The sequence below is a fragment of the Dryobates pubescens genome, chromosome 3, assembly GCF_014839835.1.
Source record: "Dryobates pubescens isolate bDryPub1 chromosome 3, bDryPub1.pri, whole genome shotgun sequence".
NCBI classification, from domain to species: Eukaryota; Metazoa; Chordata; class Aves; order Piciformes; family Picidae; genus Dryobates; species Dryobates pubescens.
Genome location: NC_071614.1, coordinates 18,794,889 through 18,821,000, shown reverse-complemented (window position 1 = coordinate 18,821,000; position 26,112 = coordinate 18,794,889).

Here is a 26,112-nt window from a genome sequence, read left to right as displayed (position 1 = left end):
CATGCTTATAAAAGGCAGCTCAAAGTCAAGGAGCCTTAAAGTCACTGTGTCGTTAGTTTGATTTATTATTTTTTTTGGTGGCTTGGCTGATTAAAGACATCCTAGCAGATTATTTTTTTTTTTTAATAGAATAAGCACAGGCTCCTGTTAAACAACAAAAAAAATAATAAAAATTAAGACCAAGGACTTTTTAGTGTTTTCAATAAATTAATTTGGATATGTTCAGGCATGAGATGGGGAGGGGCTCAAGTCATGTATTCAACAGCATAACTTACCACAGTGTGAGCAGGGGTGGATAAAATGGTAGATGAATGTGATTCAGTGTCTGCAAGTGGGGGTGTGATGAGGTATTCAATGTATTAGCAGTCTTCTTCACTTCATATAATCAACCAGGTTGGAAGACACCTCCAAGATCATCAAATCCAACCCTATCTAATCGACTAAACTATGTGCCTCATCCAGTCTATTCTTAAACACCTCCAGGGATGTTGACCCCACCACCTCCCTGGGCAGCACATTCCAATGGGCAATCTCTCTGTGAAGAATTTCTTCCTAACATCCAGCCTAAACTTCCCCTTGTACAGCTTCAGACTGTGTCTTCTTGTTCTAGCGCAGGTTGCCCCCCACCTGGCTACAACTGCCCTTTAGGTAGTCATAGACAGCAATAATGTCTCCCCTGAGCCTCCTCTTCTCCAGGCTAAAGCCTTTCTTCTTATATGGCTTCAGTGAAGCAAGTCTCAAATATGATAATTTGGTTCCAGTGAGTGTCTGTCTGTAGGTGGTATTCAGCCTCAGACACCTATATTTAGGTGCCTCAGAAATGCATGTCTGCATTTGTGTTGCCTCCGATTTGAGTCAGAGCCAACGGAGATCCAGTTGATACCATGCATGGAGAGTAGCTGACCTGACCATATGCAGGTAGAATAGAATAGAATAGAATAGAATAGAGTAGAATAGAATAGAATAGAATAGAATAGAATAGAATAGAATAGAATAGAATAGAATAGAATAGAATAGAATAGAATAGACCAGACCAGACCAGACCAGGTTGGAAAAGACCTTCAAGATCATCAAGTCCAACCTATCACCCAACACCATCTACCATCAGGTAGGTCTTCATTGACTTGTATGGACAGGATCTCCATTAATTGTAATGATAGCTAGATGACTAGAGCAGATGAACAGATCTAAATTTTAGATTTCTGATTACAGACCTACATAATGGTAATCATCTGCCTTCAGGTGTGTTGAACTGCTCTCTAGACTCCCATTGATAGCACTGATGAGAGCTTGATTTAGCCACCCACACACAGGTATGCAGTGCTATCTGAGATGCCCTTAGGTTTCATCTCACATCTAGTTGCCTCTCTAGATGAGCACAACTTTCCTATAAATCCTGTGCTATGTCTGTCAGTCCCACATGGATATCTCAGAGGCCCTTGGAAGTCTCAGGCAGCAGCAAAAAACTGTGTCAAGTCAAACTGAATAGAGCTCTCAAATTTTGTGGGCAACAAGGAGAGCTTAAGTACCAAGTACACATTCAAATTCCCATACTGCAATCCAAATTAGGCAGCTGAAGCAGAGGGTAAATCTACCCTGCCATGTGACTTTTCCTGTATGGATGATACTCTGTTTCATACATGGATAGGTCTCCCATGGCTAATTCTGGGCTTTATAAACTTAATTTTAAAAGATTATTTGGAGAAAAGGGAGAAACTCTACTTGAAAGGTTCTGAGTATGGTTTGTATCATTAAGTACAGAATGCAGAATTAAGCATGTTGGAAAAGACCTTCAAGATCATCAAGTGCAACCTATCACCCAACACCATCTAATCAACTAAACCTTAGCACCAAGTGCCTCATCCAGCCTTATTTTAAACACTTCCAGTGATGGTGATTCCACCACCTCCCTGGGCAGCACATTCCAATGGCAAATCACTCTTTCTGTGAAGAATTTCTTCCTAACATCCAGCCTACCAGCCCCACCCACGCCCCAGCACAGCTTGAGACTGTGTCCTCTTGTTCTGTTGGTGGTTGCCTGGGAGAAGAGACCAACCCCCACCTGGCTACAACCTCCCTTCAGGTAGCTGTAGAAAGCAAGAAGGTCTCCCTGAGCCTCCTCTTCTCCAGGCTAAACAGCTCCCTCAGCCTCTCCTCATAGGGCTTGTGCTCCAAACCCCTCCCCAGCTTTGTTGCCCTTCTCTGGACACCTTCCAGCAACTCAACATCTTTCTGGAACTCAGGAGCCCAGAACTGGACACAGGACTCAAGGTGTGGTCTAACCAGTGCTGAGTACAGGGGCACAATGACCTCCCTGCTCCTGCTGGCCACACTATTTCTGATACAGGCCAGGATGTCATTGGCCTTCTTGGCCACCTGGGCACACTGGTGACTCATGTTCAGTCCTCTGTATAAAATCCTTCCATAGTTTCTTTTACTGTAACAGAGATTCTATTACCTAACTCCAATGACTTGTTCATTGACCTGGTTAATGACACAAATTTATTTGGATAGGTCAGAGCCATCTCTTGCATTCTCAGTCACAGTTGTCCCACATAGCTCTCTTTTGCCCAAAGTACAATCTTTGGACTTTACATGCATGCCCTCACCAGTGTGCTAGCACCTTATGTGTGCTAAGCAGCTCCAAAGGCAGCCCTGTGTGTGCAGACAAGCAGGGATCAAAGTTAGAAGTGCTTTGAGGGTCAGAGTCTGCTCTTTCATAGAATTGATTCATTTGATGCAAGTTTTTTTTCCCCTGAGAACACAACACAAAGCTGATTCCTACTCCCTGCTCTGAAGGAGAACTACAGCACACTGGGCAAATTAAATGCAATTAATCCAGTTGTCTAACCCTGTGGTCAACTGGTATAGTCCAGTCTTGTCAATGCTATTAAATCCTTCTGATCTTCAGAAAAGGGTAGCTGCTACCTTTTTTGGATCATTCCTTGGCCTTGTTATCTTCTGAGCTATGTCCAGGGCTTACTGGGATATCGGTGTTTGGCAAGGCAGAGACTGTTTTTATGCTGCAACTACACAGATAACTCCATTGCATGTCCTGGGAATGTTCTTTGGCACACATTAATTGACCAGAATATAAGTAACCTAAGGAATTAGATTTGTTTAACATAGGTTACCAAACAGCTCTGCACTGCCCCTCCAGGGAGATAAGAATCATGGACCAGATACTTTTTTAAATGCTGCTTTATACTGAGATCCTGGCCAATAAAATGTTTTTATTCCTTTTATTAAGACAGGAGGTTAATTCTTTTCTCTCAGTCAGTTTCTTGTCCAAATTTTTCTGCTTATTTTTCTTCCTTCTTAAACAGACATGCAAGTTTGATTTAAAACATGTTTTCTTAACTTTCTGTCTTAGGAGAGTAGCTGGGGAAAGGGATTGGGTGCCCCAACTGGCAGTGATTTCACATAAGCAGAAGTCAGAGAGAGCCACAGCTTTGCAAGCTGACTTCTTGAACTCTGAAGTGCATTTATAGCATCAGCTGGAAGATCAATTAGACTCCTAAGTTATGGTTCCACCTACCATCTTGATATAAAAGCATGAGCTCAACTACTAGCCACTTTTCTGGAGGCAGGTTTGAGGACATAGAATCACAGAACCACAGAATTGTTAAGATTGGAAGGTACTTCTGGAGATCATGTTGTGCCATCCCTCTGCTGAAGCAGTTACTTGTAGGAGGCTGCATATTAACAAAAACATGTAAAACCTGGATGGGTCTGGCTGGGAAAAGTAACAGGATACATTGCTATTTCATATCCAAACCAAGACTTTAAGAGCAGATGAGTTTCACAGGGTGACGATATTGCTTTTGGACTTCACACTAGTATCTTGGCTTGTATTGGCACAGGTGCCAAGATGTAACTGGAAAAAAAAAAAAAAAGATAAAAGGTAGCTGCTCCTTCCACAGTTTTGTACATTTATGGGCAGGAGTAAGGAATCTCACTGGAGCTGAAATATATATAAATCCCACCTGGAAAACAAAATGTGAAAGCTGCTAGGTCCTGTGTGTGAACTGAGCCCAAAGGGTTCACAGAACCACAAAACAGCTGAGGTTGGAAAGGATGTCTCAAGACCATCTAGTCCAACCCCTTTGCTCAGAGCATGGTCATCTTGAACAGGCTGCTAAGGGCCATGTCCAGTCAGCTTCTGAGAAGAGTCTGCTTCTATCTTGTTTAGTGTTTTGCACTAGTTATACACATGAATAAGGTCACCCATGAGCCTTCTTTTCTTCAGCCTGAAGAATCCTAGCTCTCACAGCCTCTCCAGCATGTCTTCTATTCCAATCCTCTGACTGTGTTTGTAGCTGTTTGCTGGACTCACTCCACTATATCTACCTTGCATGATGAGATCAAAACTGGCCACAGAAACTGAAATGGGTCTCACCAAGCCTGACCTTCTGGTAAGACTCTTCCTAACACAGCCCTGGTTACCTCTGCTGTGAAAACATAATGTTAACTCATGTTCAAATTCTTGTTTACCAAGACTGCCTCTGCAAAGCTGATTTCCATACAGTTGGTCCCCGACCTATACTGGTTCACCTTGTTATTTTTTGTCATTCCTTCTGTTAAACGTCACAAAGTTCCTTTCAGCTCATTCCTCTAGCCTGTTGAAGTCCCTCTGAATGGCAGTTCTCATCTGGTGTACCAGACACCCCTCTCAGTTATGTATCATCTGAAAATATGTGAAGGGTGCCATCTGCTCCACCATCCAGATCATTAACAAAGAGGTTAAAGAGTACTGGCCGTAGTACTGACTCCTGAGCACACCTCTGGGTATCAGCCTCCAGCTGGACTTTAAGTGACTAATCTCAAGCCTGGCAAGACAATCTGTTTTCAGTCCACCTCACTGTCCATTACATACTCCAAGCTTAATCAATTTGTCCACACATCTACTAGTCTATTTCCTCTGTTTGAGAAGTTAAACAGAAGTTTGTGAGTTTATATCTTAGAACGTCCCGCACCGATGCCTTGAGTTTGGTTTAAACCTGAGATCCAACAGTGGTGGGCTGGGAGGTGCCAAGATCCTACTGCACAGAACTCACCCTTGAGCCTGATTTTTCTCTCCCAGTATAGCCCTGCACACCATTTACCAGTGTTCTTTCTTGCAAAATGGTACCTTGGTTCTACCTAAAATGTAGTTCCATTCAAGAAGAGACGTGTTTCATGTCTCTCCCTGGTGCAAAGCACCAGGGAAGGTTTAAGCTGGATGTTATTAAATAAATACTTCTTCACTGAAGGGATTATCAAACACTGGAATGGTCTGCCCAGGGCAGTGGTGGAGGCACCATCCCAGGAGGTATTTAATCAACATGTGGACCTGGTGCTTAGGTTTTGGAGGTGTTTTGGAGGTGGCCTTGCAGTGCTGGGTCAAAGGTTGGACTAGATGATCTTGAAGGTCTCTTCCAACCAAAGAGATTCTGTGATACTGTTACTTCTTTGCAGTATTTTTTAAAGAAAAACAAACACTTCTCAACAAATGCAATCCGACTTAAAAACATCTATGACTTCCTTATTAAGAATGTGTGCCTTTGGTTATTCTTTTTCGTTTCCCTACCCAGCTCCTTTCCCTACAACAATTTCATAACAAGGCCCTTTCAAATTACCCTTTTTCTGTCTCCGTTCTTCAAGGACTTTGCAGAAAGATCTTGTCATCCTGATAGTATTTTATGTGCCTAACCCCAAAAAGCATGTAATTCTCTCAGCCTCCTTGACAAATCTCAATTTTCAAATGGTTTTCCACATCAGGTAACAGGAGATATACAGGTTGGTTTATTTAACAAGGCTGCCCCTAACTGAACATTGTGTCAGAGTCTAGTCCTTAAAACCCATGAACTGATGCTTAACTTACACATTTAAAGGCAGGGTTGGTTGCAGTCTTCAGTGCTGGAATTCCAAAGCAGGAACTAGAGATACACAAGGGATTAATTTGATTCTCTATTTAGATTAGCAGTACTCACATAAATACTGAATTAGAGCTGATGTCAATCTTTTATGCTAATTGCCAGTTAGACCCTGTACAAAGACACACTTTGCTTGGACCACTTGTGTAAGATTGCTATCTATCTACTGTGGAGAGATTTAAGCATTTGTTTCCCATTAGCATTAATAGGAGCTGTCCACACAAATCACTCATCACCAGCAAGAAAAGATAAAGTCCTACTAAGTCCAGGGAACACAGGCTCTCCCAGCTGAAAAAAAAAAAATCCAGTATTAATAAAAAATATATATCTGACACCTGAACTGTGTAGCAACAGTGTGATATGAGATAAAGTGGTCCATGAAGTGATTGCATCAAAGGGAAGCAACGTTTGGATAGTTCCGAACCTTTTCATGCAAAGACTTCATGGAACATATCTGATACTGGCAAAAGTATGAACAAAGCAAATAGCTGCAGAGGAAGGAGGAGGAGCAGAAGCAAAGTGATTTCAATTGTTGTTTTTAATCTAGATGTAACTGGACATCAGATTGTTTAGCCTAAGTTAAAGGTGTCCAGATGCAATTTTTTCTGCTTTGATGCCTGTGCTGTTCTTTTTGATGTTTTTTATGAAACTGATGTCATTTATCTCACTAGGCCAGGAAAACACAGAAATCATTGGCCAGGACTCTCTGGTACTTGGCACTAGGACAGCTCTGATTATATGTGAGTACAGCTCCTGTACTCAGAATCACAAAGTCACAGAATCACCAGGTTGGAAGAGACCTCAAAGATCATCAAGTCCAACCTGTCACCACAGACCTCATGATTAAACCATGGCACCAAGTGTCCTGTCCAATACCCTCTTGAACACCTCCAGGGATGGTGAGTCCACCACCTCTCTGAGCAGTCCATTCCAATGGCTAATGACTCTCTCAGTGAAGAACTTTCTCCTCATCTCGAGCCTAAACTTCCCCTGGCACAGCTTGAGACTGTGTCCTCTTGTTCTGGTGCTGGTTGCCTGGGAGAAAAGACTCAGCACTGGTTAGGACACACCTTGAGTACTGTGTCCAGTTCTGGGCCCCTCAATTTAAGAAGGATATTGAGACACTTGAACACATCCAGAGAAGGGCAACAAGGCTGGGGAGAGGTCTGGAGAATGGCACAAACATGTTGATAAAAGCCTTTTCTGTGTTGCAACATACATGCACATATCTTGTATTTTAGGCTGGATGTTAGGAAGAAATTCTTCAGAGAGAGAGTGACTGGCCATTGGAATGGGCTGCCCAGGGAGGTGGTGGAGTCACCATCACTGGAGGTATTTAGGAAGAGACTGGATGGGGTGCTTGGTGCCATGGTTTAGTTGATTAGATGGTGTTGGATGATAAGTTGGACTCGATGATCTCATAGGTCTTTTACGACCTGGTTAATTTTATCCTATCCTATCCTATCCTACCCTATTCTACTCTACTCTACTCTACTCTACTCTACTCTACTCTACTCTATTCTTCTGTTTCCTTCTACACTTAAAAAGACAAATTCCAGCCTTAATTAGAAGTCACTGATACAGCACTCAGCTTTTAAAAGTCACCTATCAGAAAGCACACTCCCTGCAATGTTACATTTTGCAACCAATGCCTAATCACTAGACAGTAACGAAACTTGCAAAGTGAACATTGTGTGCTTGGAAGAGGGGAAAACTTTCCCTTCAGAAGACACCACTTTGTATGTGTTAAATATTTCATGGGCATACATATATTTAAAATATATCTTTCTTGAGTTTCACAGGTGAGTGTCTAACAATTATTATTTGAATTCATTTCTTACAGGTAACACATAGTTTTGACTTTCTGGTGCTACAATGTTCTGTGCCATTGAGTATAATTTATCTAGCTCCAAAGCTTCTCAGATAAGCACTTGTCATGACCCCAAGAACCTGTGGCAGAGCTGGAATGTCTCCTTAGGATAAAGAAACAGCCTTAGAGAGATAAAATCTGCACAATCTACTGCTTCCTCTGGAAAGTTGCCCTGATAGATTCAGTGAGCTCTTGGCCGAAAATAAGAGGTTTCCATTTTTCCAGCCACAAGATCACTGGATCTCATGCTGCTGTCTCTTTGTTACATTAAAGAACCTTCCAGTATGAAATGCAGCCTCCCTGGATAAGTAACTGGCTGTGCTGATGTAGTTCATTAGCTGATGCACTTCATAAGAGGTTTGGCCAAGGTATTACCACGAGCTTTGATTATTAGATGAAGAGGAACAATTCCTCTCTCTTAAGGAACACTATGGCAGCCAAAGGTTAGATTGATTTTGGCTGCCACAGAGCAAGATCTTTCCAGTCTATCAAATGTGTGATAAGCTTGGATTCACACTCAATACTCAGTCCAAACAACTATTGAATTTATGGAGGAAGTTGGTTGGCAAGAAATTATCATAACTGACAGTGATAACTTAGAAAAACTTTGACACCTGCATGGCTGGGTAGGCAGGGTGGGAGGGAAGTGTTAACACTAGTAATAATAAAGAATGAAAATTAGTAAAATGCTTAGATATTCTGACTTGCAGCCTCCTGCTCTGAATAAGCTGCTGAACTGCATTCACTGCTTTTTTTTAGGGTTGTCTGAGATCCTCACAGAAGAAGTATCCCTGGATTCTTATCTGTTTAGGAGCTATTACAAGGAAATAAAGATAGACTGGCAGGCAAATAGACAAGCAGATACTAACAAGACCTTGGTGCTTCCATTTATAACAGTATCATAACAGGATTTAGAATCATAGAATCGTTAGAGTTGGAAGGGACCTCAGGGATCATCTAGGTCAACCCCCTCTACCATGGGCAGGGACACCTCACACTACAGCAGGTTGCTCAGAGCCACATCCAGCCTGGCCTTAAAATCCTCCAGGGATGGGGCTTCTACCACCTCCTTAGGCAACCTTTTCCAGTGCCTCACCACACTCATGGGGAAGAACTTTTATAGCACAATGGCAGTGTACAGAGCCCCACATGAAATTTACACAGCTAAAAAAATGCAGTAGTAAAGAAGCCATGGTGTAAATGTACAGAGCACAAAACTATTCCTCATCTAGGTAGAAATACCTGAATGGGTTTCTGGTGATAATCAGGAAGCTTTATTTGTTACAGACACAGGTCACTCTGAGGATGCATAAAGGGATCCAGCAGAACAAAAGCAATAATGATTAGGATAGGATAGGATAGGATAGGATAGGATAGGATAGGATAGGATAGGATAGAATAGAATAGAATAGAATAGAATAGAATAGAATAGAATAGAATAGAATAGAATAGAATAGAATAGAATAGAATAGAATAGAATAGAATAGAATAGAATAGAATTAAGCAGGTTGGAAGAGACCTCAGACCATACAGTCTCTTCCTAAACACCTTTAGTGATGGTGACTCCACCACCTCCCTGGGCAGCACATTCCAATAGCCAATCACTCTTTCTGGGAAGAATTTCTTCCTAACATCCAGCCTAAACCTTCCCTGGTGCTGCTTGAGACTGAGTCCTCTTGTTCTGTTGCTGGTTGCCTGGGAGAAGAGACCAACCCCCACCCAGCTACAATCTCCCTTCAGGTAGTTGTAGAGAGCAATAAGGTCTCCCCTGAGCCTCCTCTTCTTCAGGCTAAGCAATCCCAGCTCCCTCAGCCTCTCCTCACAGGGCTTTTGCTCCAGACCCCTCCCCAGCTTTGTTGCCCTTCTCTGGACACCTTCCAGCAACTCAACATCTTTCTGGAACTTAGGAGCCCAGAACTGGACACAGGACTCAAGGTGTAGCCTGACCAGCGCTGAGTACAGGGCACAATGACCTCCCTGCTCCTGCTGTCCACACTGTTCCTGATGCAGGCCAGGATACCATCAAAAAATAAAAAGATGAGTCTGGCAGTGACAAAGGAAATGTTGTTGTGAACACTAAGAATAGAACAGACAGAACCTTTAGGAAAAGTATAGTCTTGATATTTTACAGCTTAAACACTTTCAACAGAGAAGGTTGAGACCTTCCATAAAATATAAACCAAATTCTCAAAAAAAAAAAAAAAAGAAAAGGCAGTGATTGCTTAGCTATGCAGGCAGACAGATGTGGTGAAAGAAGAGATACTGTGATAGAAGGAGAAAATCAAAAAAGAAGGGAAATGGCCGATTCTTTCTTTGTGACATATTTTCTCTCTCATCCTTGCATATTTGCATTAAAGTGATTGTGAATAATGTACATTTGACCAGTGCTGTCTGCGGAACTAATGCCTATTAAAGTGATGGGAAGTAGCATATGTTGTGCCTTGGGCAGAGAAAGTCCAATCACCCCCACTGTGTGCAAGTCTCCAACTAAAATGCAGGACAGCCTGGGTTTTATCCTAAATGAACCCAGCAGGGAGGAACAGGACATAGTCCCTCATTCCACATTTAAGCTTCTAAACCAAGATGTAAAGAGTTAGATTCAGGAGAAAAAGGGAAGTGTGACATCCATCATTTCATTTACACTTGGTGCTAATGTTATTTTATCTTTTACTGGTCCTATCAATACAAAGGAAAGCAGTAAGGAGGGGGAAGTGAACATGTATTCAGTTGTTTCAAGAACTAAGATACATTTGCTTTAGTGATACCAAAGAAAAAGAAAACAAAACAAAAGGGAGAAAAGAAGGAGGGGGGGCAGAAAAAGGAAAAGGGGCGGAGGAGGGAGGGAAAGGCACCTCCACTGTTCTGCTTTTGTTGTTCTTTCACATTTTCTGCCACTGCACGCTGCTGTCAGTAATTGCACAATGGTTTGGGTTTGTTTGGCTTCACTTTTATGTTCCTGCACTGTACTAGAAATGTTCTGCTATTTGAACAGTTTGTAAAGCTTTTTGAGCCGTGTTACATAACCTTCGCAACGACCTCCAGCATCAAGTTCAGATCTAAAGCAGGTCTTTCGTCTACCTGTGTGAACTTGATAGCTGGGGAAAAGGAAGAAGAAAAGAAAAGAAAGGCAATTACAGAGCTGTAGGAGACTAACAAATTCAGCTGAAGTAAGGAAATAAAATTTGCCAAATTGTCACATTTAGATCTGTAGCAGTGACTTTTGTTTCATTACCTTCAGCATCACAAAAAGGAGAGGGGGTAGTGGGTAGAAGGAGGAATATATATATATATATATACACACATATATATTTTCCATAGCAGGAATATGCTCCTATTTCCAGTGAAATAAATCTGTCTTAAATAGAACTGTATCTCTTAGTGATGTGGAAAAACATTTGCTGCCAATGCAAATCAGGAGCAACTGCAGTGAAATGAATGGATTGGCATGAGAAACCAATTACAGTGGTGCAAGTTCTGAATATCCCATGGACTTGGCATTAATGCACAGCAGGGAGATTGAATTTTCTCCTTTTCTCAGCATAGAGGTAAGCTGAATAGCTAATTTAATTTTTAATTTTGACAGGAGATTATTATCGTGCCTTAAACATTAATTATTGCTGGATGAGAGTTTTGGAGTTCATACTCTCAATTATCTCCTCATAGAATCTAGACTAAAAGTTCTGAGACTGGCCTGAGTCTAAGCCTTGCCCTACCTAACTAACCTATGTCCACTCGCCCCGCTTTAGCACTTTCTTTTGCATCGATAGTACCAGTAAAAGACCTCCAAAATCCAGAGAAGTGAGCTGCTTATTTGCACTTCTACTCAGTTAGTGTCTGTAAGCAGAAAAGAATCCCTATTTTTCTCTGTTTATTGATGATGTTATTTATCTTTAAAAGATAATGGGTAAATAGGAAAAGAAAAAAAGAAAAAAGAAAATAAGGGGAGAGAAGAGAAGAGAAGAGAAGAGAAGAGAAGAGAAGAGAAGAGAAGAGAAGAGAAGAGAAGAGAAGAGAAGAGAAGAGAAGAGAAGAGAAGAGAAGAGAAGAGAAGAGAAGAGAAGAGAAGAGAAGAGAAGAGAAGAGAAAAAAAAAAGAAAAAGAAAAGAAAAGAAAAGAAAAGAAAGAAAACAAGAGGAAAAAAGAAAACAAAAATTAAACAACAAAAAAAAAGGTATTGCTGAGATAATTACATGAGGCTATTCCCATTAACAGAACTTGAAATATATGATTAGGTTTCCATTATTTTCCTCACTGTTTCCTAGGAAATCTAGACTGTCTTTGGAGGAATTATTTTAGCTTTTATTTTTTCCTTTTTCTTATCATCCCTGAGTAATTCCTCAAGACCAGCAATAATAAAAGTACTATTGAATACTCAGGCCCCAGATGAATTCTACCTCATCCTACACCCACATGCTGTGGCTCATCATTGCTTTAAGCCACCCTAAGCACACATGGCTGGTATCATTGGGGACTATGTAAGCTTACTGTGGGCTGGATCCCCAGCCTTATCTTGATAAAGAGGAATAGATTAAAGTTCAGACAAAGCCTTTAGATGACTACTCAATGCAAAATAAAGAGAAAAAATATCAAACCCATATGATAACAACAAAAAAAACCCCACAACCAAACAACATGAAAGAAAGAAGAAAGATAATGTTGGTAAAGGTGGAGGGTCCAGTAGCTGTTAAGAGCAACTGTGAGATCACAGCTCCTGCAAATGAACATCTTATTCAAACATCTTCCAGATTGAATAGATGCAGAAAAAGTGTTAGTTTCCCCTTGGAACTGAAGGAACTGAAGTACATGCAGACCTGAAATTGGCCCTGCCTGGCTCTGCCTAATGCTTCTTAACCTTCAGTGGACCCTGACTCCAACTCACAAGTTCATATTGCCATCCCATAGAGGTGCCTGACACTGGAGGCTGCCCCCCAGCCTGCTGCAGGTGTGGAATTCAGTTCAATATTGAGACAATCAACTTTGAGGCCTCCATGCAGGTATCTAAACATGTGAGAGCTGTTTGTGCTCCCATTGTCAATACAGGAACAACCAATGCAGTCAGTAGAATCATGCAAGATCATTTTGCCAACTTGGCACACTTTGGCCACCTGCATTGTTCAAACTCTCTTAGCCTCCAGAAGGAGATGGGCAGTTCCAAACTACAAGGAAAATTCTTTGGTCTGTACTAATCCACTTGAACCTAGATGATTTTGCAAGAGTATTTTCTTGGCCTCAGCCAAAAACATGCTATAACCCTGGGCCCTGGCATTGTTTTATTTCCTAGAAGAAGTGTTGCTCAGCTATAACCCTGGGCCCTGGCATTGTTTTATTTCCTAGAATAAGTGTTGCTCAGGTATCTACCTTAAGAGAAGATGGATTGTTCTCCAAACTCTATTGACTATATTAACTAAGAGTTTGATTCAAGTACTAAGCCTTAGGTGCCTAATGCTACTTGTGATAATGCAAGATATTCCATCAAAAGAGTGCAAGACTCTTGTATGTCCTTTGTCACATGTAATAACTTGACTTGGATTTCTTCATTACTGAATAGGATCCACCTCCCTAATAGAATTATGGATCCAACTGACTCAGTCATGTTTGGGGATTTTATCCATCTAGACATAAAGATCTACATTCAGGTATATTAATCAGACAGGAAATCTCATGCTTGGAATCCTGATCTCACCACTGCCTTCATCACATCATGAAGATGAGGACAACGAGCTCACCCCTACATATCCCACATTCAGGCATTGTTAATATTGCAGTAATTGACTTTAGTACAGAGCTGAATGGTTTTGGATGGCATACTAGCTGCAGTAATCAGACACTAGCTCCTGATGCAGTTGGTGAGAGTAAACATGAAATGTAGACTTTGCTGGAGTGAGAAATTCAACACTAACAATTGCTCTCCTTTTACTACATTGTGAGTAGAGTCTGAACCTTCAGAGTTGCTGACAATTTGAATCAACCCATCAGTATCTTAAATTTAAATGTTGTTGAAGGGGCTGCTTGAATATGCCCATCCCTCTTAAGACCTCTCCTCTTGCTTGTTCCCACATAAAACTATATCTAAACCTGTTCCCATTAATTTTGTACCAACTGTGGGCTCTAAAAACAGCATAGATCAAGGAGCAAAGTTGAGAACCAAAGGTGTAGAGAATCTAAATAATACCAAGTATCAACTTTGCTCCTGCTAAGAGGACAGTCATCCTTCCTCTGCATCTGTGGCTGCTCAAGACAGACACACATTGTGGCTACTTCAAATCCATCAGGTACTGTTGGTCTCAATATATTTTAAATACAAACTTGATACAGGTCATTCAAGACTGAAAATTACTCTTCTCATTGCAAAACTCAAAAAGGAAGTGATCTTAGGGATCCTGAGTGGTGCTAACAAGAGGACAGCTGTCCCGCACAAAGTTACCTCAGTTCCTTACCACCCTGTGCCATGTCTGTCATTGAGTTTAGCCTTGGTGCCTTGAGTGGCCTCATTCCCTACTTTATTTTGACAGTCTGTTTTTATATACTTATCCATTATTAGTTCACTTCTTATAATTATTGCTCCACTTTGGATGGTGTCTTTTGACTACACACCTGACACCAGACTTGAAGCATGAAACAGTCTCTGTGCTCCCTTTGTGATGTACATCATCCTCACATGGTTTTTACAAGTTCTGAGATGTGCTCACTGCTGTTTTCATTATGTTTACACCATGTTCACGTCTTTCCCTCATTCTGCAATCATACCCTCTCTACTAAGATCACACAAGATTTAGCAGCAACCTTACTCCATAAGTATGAGCAAGAGCCTTTCTGCACACCAGTCACAGGATCACAAGATCACAGGATGTCAGGGGTTGGAAGGAACCTAAAGAAATCGAGTCCAACCTCCCTGCCAGAGCAGGACCATACAATCTAGCTCAGGTCACAGAGAAACTTATCCAGACAGGCCTTGAAAGTCTCCAGAGAAGGAGACTCCACAACCTCTCTGGGGAGCCTGTTACAGTGCTCTGTGACCCTTACAGTAAAGAAGTTCCCCCTTGTGTTGAAGTCGAACTTCCTGTGCTGCAGCTTACATCTATTGCTCCCTATCCTATCACAGGGAGCAAGTGAGAAGAGCCTCTCCCCTCCCTCTTGACACCCAGCCCTGAGATATTTATAAATATTGATTAAATCTCCTCTAAGTCTTCTCTTTTCCAGACTAAAAATTCCCAGGTCCCTCAGCCTCTCCTCATAGGGCAGTGCTCCAGTCCCCTAATCATCCTCGTGGCCCTCCACTGGACCCTCTCCAGCAGATCCCTGTCCCTCTTAAACTGGGAAGCCCAAAACTGAATGCAGTACTCAAGATGAGGTCTCACCAGGGCAGAGTAGAGGGGGAGGAGAACCTCCCTGGATCTGCTGGACATACTCCTCTTAATACACCCCAGGATTCCACTGGCCCTCCAGGGCCACCAGTCCTGCTAGCAACTATAAGCATCAAGAATTATCACCTCTACAAGCTGCTAACTTCAGAAAGTGCCATCACTTAGAAGAGACTGAGATGAAAAAGGAAAAAAAAGACAAAAATCACTGAACTAATTCTGTTCTAGCTCAAACCAGGACAACCTCAGAGCCACGGTTTTGTTGATTAGATGGTGTTGGATATTGGGTTGGACGTGATGATCTTGAAGGTCTCTTCCAGCCTGGTCTATTCTATTCTATTCTATTCTATTCTATCCTATTCTATTCTATTCTATTCTATTCTATTCTATTCTATTCTATTCTATTCTATTCTATTCTATTCTATCCTACTCTATTCTATTCTAGTCTGTTCTTCTATTCTATTCTATTCTTTCTATTCTATTCTATTATTCTATTCTATTCTATTCTATTATTCTATTCTATTCTATTCTATCCTATTCTATCCTATTCTATTCTATGATTCTATTCTATTCTATCCTATTCTATTCTATGATTCTATTCTAATTATTCTATTCCATTCCATTCCATTCTATTCTATCTTAAGTGATTAAACTCTTGTCCTTTTTTGAAGTCAATGAGACTTTCACCATTAACTTCTATTGTGTCACAATATCTTTCTTGGTTTGTTGTATTTTTGTGTGGATTTGGGGGTTTTTTTTGTTTCCTTTGGTTTGTTGTTTGGGGGGTTTTATTTCTGTTTGGGGTTGGTGGTTGTTTGTTTATTTGTTTGGGGGGGGTTGTTTGCTTTTTTGGGGGTTTTTTTGTAAGTGCACTGATAGGAGTTGAAGAAAAATGTTGAATCTGTTGCAAACTATGAGCTGACAGTGGTTATGGCTTGGCTTTACACTAGAGGAGAGAGAGAGTGCAGTGGGAGCTCATTTCCCCATGGGAATATTGTACTATTGTGCTAAAAAGCTTTATAACACAACAAAGTTAACCACATAAATAGATTCAGTGGTGGTACTGAGTCAGTCAAAAAATAACTCTTTCCAAGATGGCTGGACAGCACCACATCCTTGTACATCTTGCTCACTTTTTGAGTCTTTTTTCCCCCCTGATTTCCAAATGCATCTATTTGCCCTGTGAGTGGATATGTTTGGCAAAGAAATTTCAAGCAGCTACCACCGTGCACAGCTGTTCGTTGTCATTATCGATAGCAACTAATATCATCAGTCCAAAGCAAGATCACTCCTCTAAGGGGAAAGTATATTTAGCTATCATTCAAAATCCTCTGCCTGATATCCTTGATAGTTCAGTAACTCACTGTTTTGCCAGTGGGGCTGATAGAAGTTTCTTTGTTGTGATGGATGCATTTGCCATTACTCACCATACCGGTTCTCCCCTCCCCTCCAGCTGTTTTACTGTGGTACAAGATCCAAAAGCCATGAATCTTGCAATATCCTAGCAGCCCATTCTGTAACATTCCAGCTTGACAAAATTAGAGCTAATAATTCAAACAAGCTAGAACAGCAAATGGAGGGGGGGGTGGAGGGGGTGGAAGTCAAAGCAGACTTTTCATTAGAGGTATTGACTATTGGGAAATCTGGGAGATAAATGGTGATCCAGTAATCATCCTTGTCAAATAATGTGTCAATATATTGATTGCATTGTTAGAAGTGACTTAATTACAGTTATATCTCCCTAGGTATTTAACTTAGAGCTTGATATTAGAATAGAATAGAGTAGCGTAGCATAGCATGGCATGGCATAGCATAGCACGTCATGGCATAGCATGGCATGGCATAGCATGGCATGGCATGGCATAGCATAGCATAGCATAGCATAGCATAGCATAGAATAGAATAGCATAGAATAGAATAGCATAGAATAGAATAGCATAGAATAGAATAGAATAGAATAGAATAGAATAGAATAGAATAGAATAGAATAGAATAGAATAGAATAGAATAGAATAGAATAGAATAAGCCAGCCTCATCCAGTCTCTTTGTAAACATTTCCAGTGATGGTGACTCCACCACCTCCCTGGGCAGCACATTCCAATGGCAAATCTCTCTTTCTGGGAAGAATTTCTTCCTAACATCCAGCCTAAACCTCCCCTGGCACAGCTTAAGACTGTGTCCTCTTGTTCTGGTTGCCTGGGAGAAGAGGGCAACCTCCACCTGGCTGCAACCTATCTTCAGGTAGTTGTAGAGAGCAAGAAGGTCTCCCCTGAGACTCCTCTTCTCCAGGCTAAACAACCCCAACTCACTCCTCATAGGTCTGTGCTCCAAACCCCTCCCCAGATTTGTTGCCCTTCTCTGGACACCTTCCAGCAAGTCAACCTCCTTCCTAAACTGAGGGTCCCAGAACTGGACACAGGACTCAAGGTGTGGCCTAACCAATGCAGTGTACAGGGGCAGAATGACCTCCCTGCTCCTGCTGGCCACACTGTTCCTGATGCAGGCCAGGATGCCATTGGCCTTCTTGGCCACCTGTTTATTTGCTTTTCTTGTCAGAAAGATGAGTTTTGTTTCAAGGGCTTCAGAAGTTTGGTTTGTTTGGGTTTTGTTGGGGTTTTTTAATATGAATTGCATGTTTTGCAAAAGCATGCTGACCTGGAAAATTAATCTCTGCTTATCCATGCAAACAGATACGACATTTCTGCAAATTTCCAGTCTGCCAGCTCCTTCTGAGATATTTCTGTGAAACATAGCTAGAAGAAAAAGGGCTTTGCATCTATTTCATTGGAATCGGAATGACAATACATTCCACGATGTGATGGATTCTAATGACTGCTATTTGTGATGTCTGCCTGTTGGTAAAAAAAGGACTAGCCTGGGAAAGTCATCTTAGTCCACATGATCCAGCAAGTGGTCACAGCTTTACAGAAAAATTCATTTCAATGATCTAGATATTAAACATCAGCCTCCTGGTAAGATGCATGTACAGTAATTACAAGATGGCATCATAGAATAGTTAGGGTTGGAAGGGACCTCAAGGATCATCTAGTGCCAATCCCCCTGCCATGGCCAGGGACACCTCACACTACATCAGGTTGCTCACAGCCACATCCAGCCTGGCTTTAAAAACCTCCAGGGATGGGGCTTCTAAACAGCTCCCTGAGCAACCTGTGCCAGTCTCTCACCACCCTCATGCTGAATTATTTCTTCCTAACAGCCAAGCTGAATCTACCCATGTTTTTTTTTATTCCATTCCCCCCAGTCCTATCACTTCCTGACACCCTAAAAAGTCCCTCCCCAGCTTTCTTGTAGCCTCCTTCAGATACTGGAAGGCCACAATAAAGTCTCCTCGGAGCCTTCTCTTCTCCAAACTGAAGAGCCCTGACTCCCTCAGTCTATCCTCATAGGAGAGGTGCTCCAGCCCTCCAATCATCCTCGTGGCTCTTCTATGGACACATTCCAGAACCTCCAGATCCTTCCTGTACTAGGGACTCCAGAACTGGACACTCCAGGTGGGGTCTCACCAGAGCAGAGCATAGCGGGAGAATCACCTCTCTAAATCATATCTGCTGGCACATCAGATCAATCATTAAGAAGTCCACCACTGTTAGGCTTCTCAGGGTAATTTGTCTTTGCTTCAATGATGTTAAGAAACACTTGGAGAAGAAAACAAAAATATGTAATTCTCTAATGTTGAAAGGTGGTACATGTGATTTCAAGTATTTTACACATGGGACAATAGCATGTCTAGGTCTTTTTGTATTTGGTTGGGCTGTTTTTAAGGTACTAGTGTTGGATTTCGGGTCCACAGTAAAACAAAAAATATTCAGGAGAACACAGCTTTAGCTGTCAGGTTCAGCTGTGGACATCACAGTGCCTCATGGTTCTGCCTCAGCAAAGAGTGTCATGTTAACAAACTGTCTCAAATCACTACCTAATTACACATTTCCTCATCTGGGATTCATTGACAGCTTCTTTCACCTGAGGTACATTAACAGCTTTCAGAGGCTGAGTCTAAGCAGGCTGCAGCATTGGTAGCTTCTCTGCATGCAGAAACCATACTGACTATTAGCTCTGTGCAGTGAAAGTGCAGAAAACATGAGGTCTAAGTTGAAGAACATACCTTTCTCTCCACTATAAATGCCAGGCAATCTTATTTGGTGGCAGAGGAAGAGAATATTTACCCTTTGAAGGATGCAGCCTAAGAAACCACGACCATGCAGTTTGATAGCAGGGAAACCAGTCATCAAGAAGAAAAATACACAGACTTCATTGTCTCTAGTTGCAAAACCTCGCTAAGGCACACAGCTCTGTTTCCTGTTCACTTTCTTAAAATAGAATAGAATAGAATAGCATAGCATAGAATAGCATGGAATGGAATGGAATGGAATGGAATGGAATGGAATGGAATGGAATAGAATAGAATAGTCTAGGCTGGAAAAGACCTTTGAGATCATCCAACCTATCATCCAAGGCTATTTAAACCATGGCACCAAGCACCCCATCAAGTCTCTTCCTAAACATCTCCAGTGATGGTGACTCCACCACCTCCTTGGGCAGCACAATCCAATAGCCAATCACTCTTTCTGTGAAGAACTTCTTCCTAACATCCAACCTAAACTTCCCCTGGTACAGCTTGAGACTGTGTCCTCTTGTTCTGGTGCTGGCCGCCGAGGAGAAGAGACCAACCCCCACCTGGCTACAACCTCCCTTCAGCTAGTTGTTGAGAGCAATAAGGTCTCCCCTGAGCCTCCTCTTCTCCAGGCTAAGCAACCCCAGCTCCCTCAGCCTCTCCTCATAGGGCTTGTGCTCCAAACCCCTCCCCAGCTTCGTTGCCCTTCTTTGGACACGTTCCAGCAAGTCAACATCTTTCCTGAACTGAGGGGCCCAGAACTGGACACAGTGCTCAAGATGTGGCCTGACCAGTGCTGAGTACAGGGGCAGAATGCAGATATAAACTGACTCATCGCTAAAGCCAGGGACGTGGTAATCTGCTGACCTTGAATCAGACATGGTGTGCAACAGCATCTGAATAGACACTAGTTGCCTGTGTTGAATGTATGTCTACAGCTTGCATTAGAAAAGGCCATTGTGTGTTTTCAAGAAATAGTAGGGCAGACACATCTCACTTCAGTTTCTTACAATAACACCTCCCATCACTTCCATCAATATTTTAATATCTCTGCTTTTTCTTTCTTTGTAATCATATGACACAACTTGTATAATAATAATAAACACCTCAGGAGAAAGATATGAAGCTTAATTAAAGGCTGATTATCAGAAACTCAGAGCATGCAGATATTTTTTTTTAGCTGTAACTTTTCTGTTGTTAGGTTTTTCTGCAGATCAAGCCTGGGCTGTACAAGAACTGATATGAATCATCTGTAGCAAAAGATGTATGACTCATTCAAGGCAGAGCCATCCAAGACCACAAATGAGGCATTATTTTGATAAACAGAGATTTCTAGAGGAGACAAAGGCAGAAGGATCTCCCAGTTCTTTTAACCTAGCCCCTATTCCAGGCCCCTATACAATCTCCTTAAAAATGTGCATAACCTTTGCTTGAACATCTTGACAGAAAAGGACCAGCCAGCAATTCATAGAAGATATAAAGCAGATGAGCCTCAGTCATTTTTACACCTAAACTCAAACCAGACTTCATCAAGGTCCTCTACTGTTATTTTACTGCTGGATGCAAGCTGGGACTGGAAGTGGAAATGCCAAAGCTGCCCAAAGACAGGCAGCATTTGTGATGGGATGAGAAGCAGATGTTGAAGAAATCTCTGAAGAGATGATCTTCTCACAGAAGTATCAGATCTTTCTTACAGAATTCAGGCCCAGCACTTCAACAAACAGGTGTCAGCAGCCTTCATTCCTAAACAAGCTCTATTTATAATCTCTCTTGTGTCATATCCAACAGTTCCACCCTCATTTGAGATATCCAGGAGCATCTCGGGATCGGGATCAATATGTGAGCTGCTGACTGAAGTCCTCAGTGTATCTTAACTTTACCTGTCCAACTGAAGATAGGTTAAGTGAACTCCATAGCTTAAAGTACTGGTGATGAGTATTTCTTTGAAAATGATAAACTTTTCACTAGTTAGCTTTAAGATGAGGGCCTACACAAATATTCAGGTACTTTTAAAAAGAGAGAGAGAAGCAGAAAAGTGATGGTGACCCTGTGCTCAGCACTGGTGACGACCACATCTTGAATAGTGTGATCAGTTTTGGGGCCCTCCCTACAAGAAAAACATGGAAGTGCTGAAGCAAATCCAGAGAAGGGCAGCAAATCTGGCAAAGGGTCTGAAGAATAGGTCTTATGAGGAATGGCTGAGGGAACTGGGGTTGTTTAATCTAGAGGAAAAGAGGCTGAGGGAAGAGCTTATTGCTCTCTACAACAGTCTGAAAGGAGGTTTTTGAGAGGTGGGTGTTGGTAACAGTCTGAAAGGAGGTTGTTGAGAGGTGGGTGTTGGTCTTTTCTCCTTAGTAACAAGTGATAGGACAAGAGGAAAGGGCCTCAAGCTGAGCCAAAGGAGATACAGGTTGGACATTAGGAAAAAATTTCTTCACTGATAGTGCTATCAAACACTGGAATAGGCTGCCCTGAGAAGCAGTTGAATCAGCATCCCTGGAGGTGTTTAAAAGAGAAATAGATGTAGTTCTAAGTGACATGATTTAGCATCAAACTTGCTAGAGTTAGATAATTGTTGGACTTGATGATCTTAAAGGTCTTTTCCAATCAGAATGATTCTATGATTCTAAGATCCATTGCTCTCACTGCCTTTCTTTGTGATCTTAAATCAGATGTTGGGCTTGAATTTTTAATATGCATTAATTTCCAAGGAATTTAATTGCCTTACTGCCCTCAGCAACATCTACTTCTGAAGATAACCACACTGAGGATTGTTCAGCTCCTGTGGTGAGAATTCACACATAACTGTTGTAAACCAAACATGGTCACATAGAGAGATCCATTGTATTGCCTCATTTTAAAAACTGGAAACTATAGGTGGGGTTCATCTTACCTAGGTGTGTTTAAAGTCTTGATGATCAGGCTAATGCACTTAAAGGTATGGAGATGACCTGCAGTAATGGCTGCAAGGTCCCTAAGAGAGTAAAATCAGCACTTTCAGTGAGTCATTCATCTCTGCTATCCTTATTTGGGGACTATTTATCTCAGGAATTACCTGCCTTCACCACTACACACAAAGGGAGTCCAGAGCAATCTCCTTAGTTATAGACTTCTGACTAGCAGACACCTACATTCCACATTAAAAAAAAGCATGGACGAATAATTTGACATGTTGAACTCTAACCAGAAAGCTGGCTGCAAGCATCTTCTGGCAGAATATATACAATAAGATTTTTTTTATTCATTAAAAACTACTCTTTTTTTTTTTTTTAAGGAAAAAAAAATAAGAATGAATGCAGTGCATTTTATATTTTATGGGTCCACAAGGAGCTAGCAGAAAGTAATACTTTGACTAAAGAGTGGGGGTTTTTTTTAAGGGCAATCAAACCAAATGGATATTAAATGAGGATACTGTAAACACATTCATAAAATATTATTTCTTTTTACATGTGCACTGTGCTTATTGTTGCCATATACCTGAATATTAGCATTTTTGCCTCTAACTCTTACAGAGTCTCAGACTGCTTTATAGTGATTAATTAATTAATTATAGCTCAAAACCATTCTCTTGGATAGAAAACTACCTGATGGGTTCCCTAAGGCACAGAGTCCCTTATGGTTAGAGAACAAGTGGGTGGAAAAATTGGATCTTTTTGCTGCCTGCTTTTTTTTTTCCCCCCAAGAAGACACTTTTGCAGTGTACCACAGGGCTTAGGCTCACATCTTTCATCCTAACTCATTTGACCAGTCACATGTGGATAACTGAGGCTGCATCTTACTCTTGTTGCTGACCAAAGAGTTTGTGAGACGGAGAGCAGCTTCATGCTGCACCAAGCACGTGGTTTTAAAATGGATACTTCAATCTCATTCATTAAAGCCAAAAAGGAATTTGGAGATAAATTTCATTTCTTAAAGAACTGGAGATTTTGTTGTGAGATAGGAGTCAGTTTGTTATCCCAAGTAACGTAGCAACAGGACAAGAGCAAACGGCCTCAAGCTGCACCAAGGGAGGTTTAGGTTGGATGTTAGAAAACATTTCATCACCAAAAGGGTTGTCAAGACCTGGAACAGGCTCTCCAGGGAAATGGTAGACTCACCATCCATAGAGGTGTAAGAAACACAGTGAAGTGTAGAGGGACCTGGTTTAGTGGTGATTTGGCAGTGCTGGTTTAACAGGTAGATTTGAGGGCCTTAAAGGTCTCTTCCAGCCAAAATAATTCCATGCAATTTCTCAGTGGATTTGAGCTGTTTGTATTTCTGAAGCACACAGGAAGCTCATTTCACTGCCACCTATTAATGGTGGCACTAACCACCCTTAAATCTGCGTTAGGCACCTGGACCAAGCCAGCCAGCCAGCTTCTGTGTATGGATTCAGTGTAAAAGAGGTAGGAACCTCCAGGCAGTGATTCATTCAGTTCCAAAACAGGTTGCTAGCTGATTAACTAAAACTAGGTGCCTAATCTATAGACAGCCAACATGAAGTGATCTTAATCTCTTCATAAACAGCCAGCTACTGCTATAATGTATGTCTTACCCAAATTAAATCGGTCTCTCTTAGTCAACCAGGCCACTTGTTTCGAGCCCAAGTAAACATCTCCAGTAACAACCAAAATCAGCTGTGAGAATTACCAACATAAACGCTCATTTTGATGAAAAAAATTAATCCCTGTTTTTCAAGGCTATTTGGCTTAAATCAAACACTCAGCTAACCTCTGAACCAGCACTGGGAAGTTTCCATTCCAATGAGAGCTTTAGGAACACATGCCAACAACCTACACTCTATCCCCAGTTGGCAGAAGGTTGGCAGGGATACAAAAAACCATGTTAACAGCGATGCTTTTTTTTTCTATATATACAGTAAACCTTATGTGTATCAACACACTTGTTTAAACAGCTTTTTGAATCTGACTCATAGTCTTCATGAATACATAAAAAGTTCCAGATGTTAAAAATGTCCCAGGACGTGCATTTTAACCAACTTTGTTCTGCATTTGTTAGCCTGCCATGCAAAGAGGGCATAGTGATTAGAATTGCTGGCGTGTTTACTGCTTTGGTTTTCCTGCTCCCTACTGAGTGCTGTTTGCCATGTCTTTGACTAGCCTTTGTGTTGTTCCCAGCACAATGCCCTTGAGAGCCTGGATGCTTCGGAAATTCCTTTCCATTAGTAGCAGGAGAATTATGGAATCATAGAATCAATCAGTTTAGTTGGAAGAGATCTTTAAGACCCTTAAGTCCAACCGTTAACCCAGCACCGCCAGGCCACCATGTCCCTCAGCACCACATCTATATGTCTTTTAAATCCCATCAGGGATGGTGAATCATCCATTTCCCTGGGTAGCCTGTTCCAGGGCTTGACAACCCTTTTAATGAAGAATTTTTTCCTAACATCCAACCTAACACCTGTCCTGGTTCAACCTGGGGCCATTTCCTCTTGTCCTTTTGTGTGTTACTTGGGAGAAGACACCCACCTCCACCTTTCTACAATACCTTTTCAGACAGCTGTTGAGAGTGAGAAAGTCTCCCCCTAAGCTCCTTTTCTCCAGGCTAAACAGCCTCAGTTCCCTCACCTGCTTGTCATAAGACTTGTGCTCTAGACCCTTTACCAGCTTCATTATCCTTCTCTGGACGCACTCCAGCACATCAATGTTGAAAAAGAAAGAAAGAAAAAGGAGCTAAAGAAAAAGGGGCTAGAGAGCAGTATGAGACTTCACATGTGCAGCCTTCACAGGAGAGGTTGAGGGAAGAAAGAGAAGAGGGTGAGAAAGAAAATCTGTTTTCCCTTCTCTGCAATCACAGGTACTGATCAGATAATACACAGGTCTGTGCCCAGCTGCAGTTCACTATTGGCATGCCTGTTGCAAGGCCCTTTGCACTGGTGCAAAGCCACTGTTTCCTTTAACTCTTACCCATTATTAAATTTGAGGCTCAGAATCCCCTGTAGCCATTTGCTTTTATTAACAGTGAGCATGTGTGCACCACCAGAAAATCCATGGCCTGGGAGAGATGGACTGCAGAATGCTACAGCTTCAGATGCATGGTATGCTGGATGATTTACATGGGAATTGTCATAAAGGCTTAGTGGAGCTTAAAAAAACAGGTTTTGTGATTGTTTCTGACCTTGCTTGCATTGATGTCATGCCAGTGTCACTGCTGATTTCAGTTTAGCTACTGCTGAATATGAATGAAGAAAGTTTAGGTACATTTTCCTGAAGTGCCCTGATTATTCTGCTTTTTAAAATGGTAAAGCACCTAGCTCCAGGTCCATAAAGGTCTCTGTACTTAGACTGAGATGTGAGAACTCTATCCAGATCATTTATTACACACACCCAAAAGAGGCATCACAAAAAGCAGCAGGTACTCACTTGACAGGATAATCAAACGATGACATTTAGGCTACCTGACAAGTCAGCAGGCACCATCAGGACTGATAAAGAGCTCTTCAGGGACTATGTACATGCTTTACCCTATGACTTTTCAGTGCACATTGCATACATGATGACATGAGCAGGAGTCTTCCATTCCGGTGCACAAACCAGATGCAGAGCCTTTTTCCCCTCTTGTTCCCCTGAGCTCATAAATTTTGCATTTCTCCCTGCAGAACAGCTTATGCCTGGTGGTAGGAATGAAGGATAAGTCCCTATTTCCTTCATTTTTCTCCTTTGCACAAAATTTCAGACTACAGAATAGAACTTTATGTGGAAGATGCCTTCTGGGCAGGGGAATCAATGTCTTCTTCAGGGCCATGATGTTTTAGATGAACTCACTTTGGCAGAGTTAGGAACAGTCTGTGGCAGTCTGACTTTCAGGGATCTGACATTGTGAATCAGGCACAG